Below are 5,793 nucleotides of genomic sequence, written 5' to 3' on the forward strand. Positions count from 1 at the left end.
TAGTAGAATCAACCGACCACTTGAATAAAACGAAACAAATAAAAGTCGTCGTAATAGATAAAATGTAAAAGATCAGATACAGTTGTTTCACAGACAGATAAAGACATGCCCGTTAAAAATTTGGAAGTATATGTTCGAAGCTTCTAGCTACTGTTTTCATCTTTTATCAAGTACATTTTATCTGTGAATATAATCATGCTTGGAAACGTCAATAACAAGCTATTATTTTCTTTTTCTTTGTCAAATTCAGTGTTCTTCAAGTGTTTTACCCAAAAAAGAAAGTTATCTTCAATTTTATTTGTTTATTTATTTATGTTTATGATCTCAAAAGAGTTACATTACAATTCTTCACTCAGACAAAAGGTTTGCTGGAAACCCTTTTGTTATGAAAAAGAACAGTTTCTATATGGTGGTTGTGCTCAGCGTCGCTTGCTAATGTGTACGTAACCGTTACTCTTTGCTCGTGATGATGAGAACCAAAAGCCAAGACGCCGATGAGTCTTACCTACTAAAATTATTGCCAAAAAAGAGCTAGAGCAAGATTACGGTTACTATCAACTTTGTTAGGTAACAAGGATCCACAATATATTTTTTTTGAAAAAAACATAAATTTAAATTATTATAAAAACATTTAAAATTATTATAAAAAATATCTAAAACTTAATAAAAATAAACATTTGAAATGTAATAAAAAATAACATCTAAAACCTAGTAAAAAAGAGATATTTAAAATTATTTTAAAAAATTTAATACTACAATATTTTTGGCCTAAAATAACCCTTACTCAAAGCAACGTTTAATAAAAATTGTCTTAGATAGATAAAGACAATATTTTTGGCTAGTTACCTTTAAACAGGATAAAGATAACTAAATCTTTTTCAACCCATAAAAATGGTTGTCTTTGATATTTAAAAATACAATTACAAAATGTTACGATATAAAAAATTTAAGACAACTTTTTTAAATAAAAAATACAAGAGTTGTCAAAAAAATTTAACAAATAACACTTATAAAAAATTGCATAAAATTATTCTACTACTAGAAAACTAGTTATTATAGACGGATATTTTTAAATGATTTTATCTTACGGAAATACAGACGAAATTTTAGAAGGATATTTTGTTGGAAAACAAAAAAAATGAATTAGCATAAATTACAGACGAAAAAAAATCCGTCGATAATTCTATTGAAAAATTATTTTTTCGTGAAAAATAGTTACAGACAAAAAATTCGTCTATAATTAAATGGACGAAACGCTGCATTTTATTAAATTATTATTGACAAAAAATTCGCCAATAATTAAAAATTTTCTGTCAAAAATAATAAGCTAAACCTATCATTGCTGGAACTCCATTCACAGCACACAAATCAAACTAGATAAACCCTTCTTCTCCGTCAACGGGCTACTTCTTCTTCTCCTTTCCTCACCCACAGCGCCACCGCCGGCTACCCTAACCGCCGCAGCTACCTTCTGCTTCTTCTCCTCTTTTTTAAACACTGAACCAGTAGAACACAATCCTTGTCTCTCTCATTCTTTCTCGTTCGCAGAACAAAGCAAGCTCAAACTCCACCACCACTGCGCCTCAAGCTACAGCCATCATCTCTTCCAGTGCTACAGCCATCATCTCCTCCAGTCAATGCCGCGGCTACTTTCGCGCAAGCCCTAGCTCCATGGCGACCAAAATCGGTTCCACCGTCAGCCGCGGTTCCACCTTTCTCTTTCCCCCTGTTCGAACCGTAGAGACCTGGGCATCCTTCTTTCCCTCTGTCCTGTTTTGATCGTCTTTGCTTCCAGGTTTTGATTTCAAAATTCTTTTAATTTCTGTTGAGGTCAATTAATTTTGTTTAGTTAGTTTGATTTTAGTAATTATTTTAGTTAGATTTGTTTTCTAATTAGTGGATTTTTAGGTTGTTGAAATAGGATTAGATTAGGTTTTGTTTCTAAACAGCTGAGAAATATTTAGATTGTTAATCTGGATTGCTGAACATTGCTGAACATTGTTAATATGAGCTTGATGAATGTTGTCTAGAATAGAAATTTAATTCAGTTAATGACTTTTTCTCTGGTAATGCTTTTTCTCGGTAGTTTTGCATTTGGAGTATTAGCAGAATTGTGTTTCTGCTTATCTATTCAACCTATTTTGTTTAATTTATAGATAGTTAGTTATTATGAGTTCTCTGTTGTTCATGAGATATGTTAAATTGAGACATAAAAAAAATAAAATGAAATAATAGGTAAAATTCCTTTGCGTTATGATTTTAGTTTGTAGATTTGTTCCATAATTGATACTTTTGCTTGAACAACATTTTGTATTGCAGAAAATTTTCTATTGTTCATGCTATTTTTGCATCTGTTATATCTTCGCACAAGTTTGTTTAATTAGGTTTTCCTAATAGTTGGTGAAAAACTTTTCTTTTCTTTAACATGCTGCGTTTTGATCTGTTCTCATACGTTGAACTGAGTATTTGGTTTGAGAATATATACTAACATTGGTAATCCCTCTTGTTTTGAACTATTATTATATCTATGCCTTAATGTTATGTGGACATGCCTTAAAGGACACTCTGTTTTTGGCAGCTGTATTATATCTTTATATTTATTTCAGTCAATTCTCAATTCAAACAATTACATGTTTACTTTTTTGCTTTAAGTGAATAATTATAAGCTGTAAGCAACTAAGCATATATACAAGTATACAACTATCACTACTTTTTATCTTTCTTTTTCTTTTTTAAGCTTATAGTGTCAGTGTTTTTGGGAAAAAAAAGGGTTAATTCTTTTGCTATTGCTATAGCCCAATTGTTCAAATTTGCTATTGATCCTTCTTGGTGCTGTGGTGGTTGTGATTGAGATCTGGAATTTGATTCTTCTTCTTCTAATTCTTCTCTGCTAAGTTGTTCAATTTCTATTTTGTGCTTAATTTCTTCTTCTTCCTCTTTTCTTTCATGAATTTTATAAAAAGTAGGAGGAGGTGAGCATTTACAAGCTTTGCTGGTTGGTGAAACAGGACCTACAGTTCAAGATCCTTCTCTCATCAAGGTCCCCCACAGTCATTAATTGAAGCTTAAAAACAAGAAGGTAAACAAAAACAACCCTCCTGCCCCCAAACACACACACACATCATGACTCATCCATTCTTCTACGCTTTTCATTTTCCTTTGCTAGTTCACCAAAATCAGATCATCATCGGAGTCTTGCTCAACAAAATCCTGGACTCCTGGTTCTAGTTAAACACTTTAACATACTCATCCATGCACTCAGTCCAGTGATTCGCTTAATTATTCTCTTCCATTTTTTCATTTTGCTTCTGAGTTTCTAATTCAATTTTGTTTCAGTAGAATTTAATTTCCAGAATCATATGACAATAAAATTTCCTGAATCATATGACAATAAAGTTTGTCAGAGAACTATTCATGGACTGATCTTGCAGCTGCATCTTCTTCCGCTGCTCATCATCTCTTTTGACTTGCATGCAATGTTTGTGGTTTGAGTGCATTTTTTCCTTTATCTATTGTTGGTTGTGGTTCTTAGCTTCCTTTAATTTTAATTTATTTTGTTTTGTTTAACATGAGTGCATTGCATGTTGTTTGGTGACTCATAAACTAAGTTTCTTCCTCCATAACAGAAAGAGAGTGTTTTGAGGACTAGTCCACCTTAACTTGCATATTTGTGAGGCTCAAGAGTCAAGATTATTTTGATTTCGAATGAAATGTCATATAGAGTGTTCTATGTGACCTGACAACTGACACAACCCTCTATCTCTAACCTTATTAATTCTAAGTCATTCAATTCAATTCTCTTTTCCTTCTTTTTTATCAAATTAGATTGATTCAATAAGATGGGACGTACATGCATGTTTGTTGGATTTTGGGACATTTTCTCAGAAGACGCCAAATCCCCACTCAAAATCATGCAATCTCTTATACTTGACCAAACTAGAACTTGTTTCGATGATACAACCACCCATAACATAATTAATGCAAAAAATCCCTTCTTCCCTGGCACACTAATTAGTGTAACCTTTTTCTGCTTGTTATATAATTATAACATTAGTCAAAATAATTAATGTTATAGGTATGATTACTCAATATTAATGAAACATACAGAAATGTGGCAGAGTTATTATTAATGAAAGTAAGTAAATATTGATGAGGATAAGAAAAAGAGAAAAAGGAAAAGCAAGGGAGAGGAAGATAACTTTTAAAAGAACCAATGCTGAGGGGAATAAAGGAAGGGAGAGGAGCAGAGAGTCTTGGGACGTAGCAAACATGTCGGTGCTCTGGTGGGTCTCTATTCTCAAACAAGAAGGAGCCCAGTGTCACGGCCTTGGACACCCTCCAACGCTACCGTGCCGGCACTCGGACTTACTCAACATCTTGAGCTAAGACCAAGTCAGCCTTTGTGAAAAAATTTTGATCATTACCTTGTCTCCCACTTGATAGCTTGCATGCCTCCTCTTCTTATCTGCCCATTTCTTCATCCTCTTGTCAGCTTTGTCGAGGTAAGAACGAGTGACATCTGCTTGTTCTTCCCATGACTTAATCATATGATAAGCTCCAGGGCTCTTTCCTGAGTAAGAGGAAGAAAGAGAGTGAGGTGTAAGCGACTGTTGTCCAGTCACAATCTCAAATGGGCTCTTCTCTGTAGACTCGCTCCTTTGCAGATTGTATGAGAATTGAGCAATGTCTAGGAGTTTTGTCCAATCCTTCTGATTGTCGTGGCATTCTCTCACTAATTTTCTTCTTAGATTTTTCCATTTAGGGACGTATAGTCTTCTCCCTTTAGTGTAGAGAAGGTCGTTTTCTAACCAAAATCTTTTGGTCTTACCTTCTCTAGCCAACTCCACCAATTTCTTGGCTAGTGGGTCGTGATGCAACCCTTCCTTGATGGTATGCACAATATCTCCTTCAACCATAGAAATGGCCGACATCCTGTATGGTTTTGAGATAGGCGGTTTCGCTCCTAACTCCAATTCAATGTTGTCATCCCTCTTTCTTCTAGGTGGTAACTGCTTTGGCAACTCGGGAGGCATCACATCCTTATTTTCTTCAAGGACTTCCTTGATTTTAGGGGGAGCATCTTCTCCTTTGGCTGTTGACTCCTCTTGTAGTAAAGCCAAAGACATCATCTCCTCCTTCTTGAAACCTTTCTTGAGTTGCATGGTCGAGAGCATCGGAATTCCTCCAGCCTTTGAGATTGTAGGGACCATGCATGGAGACCCTTTCTCCATGACGCATACTATATTGTAGTATGGCATAGGTATTATATTTGCCTTCCTTTGCAAATCGAGCCCGATGACTATTTTAAAATCGTCCATGGGTGCTACTGAGAAATCCACAAGGCCCTTCCAAGAACCAAGAGTCATCTCAACCCCTTTTGCTACTCCCTTAAGGGGTTCACCCTTGGTATTCACGGGTTTGAACCAACCATTCTTTTCGGTGATCTTCAACCCAAGCCTCCTTGCTTCATCAGGCGTGATGAAGTTGTGTGTAGCACCAGTGTCGATCATAGCCATGACAGGTTTTTCATTGACAAAGGCTTTGACATACATCAAGCCTTTTTTTTTCTGCAGTACTTGCCTCTTTGGTCTTCACAGCATTTATGTGTTGGATAGATCCAACACACTCAGTTACTTGAGTTTGAGCTTCTCGTTCCTCAGCAATAGATGCCAAAGTCCCTAGCTTGGGACAATCCTTCATTTGGTGCAGTCCCTTGCACACGAAGCATCCTCCTTTGGGCACGAAAGCCTTCTTCTTTTCTTCGTACTCTTTCTTTGAAGAGTATTTTCCTTC

This window comes from Arachis ipaensis, chromosome B09, assembly GCF_000816755.2.
Source record: "Arachis ipaensis cultivar K30076 chromosome B09, Araip1.1, whole genome shotgun sequence".
Classification (NCBI taxonomy): domain Eukaryota; kingdom Viridiplantae; phylum Streptophyta; class Magnoliopsida; order Fabales; family Fabaceae; genus Arachis; species Arachis ipaensis.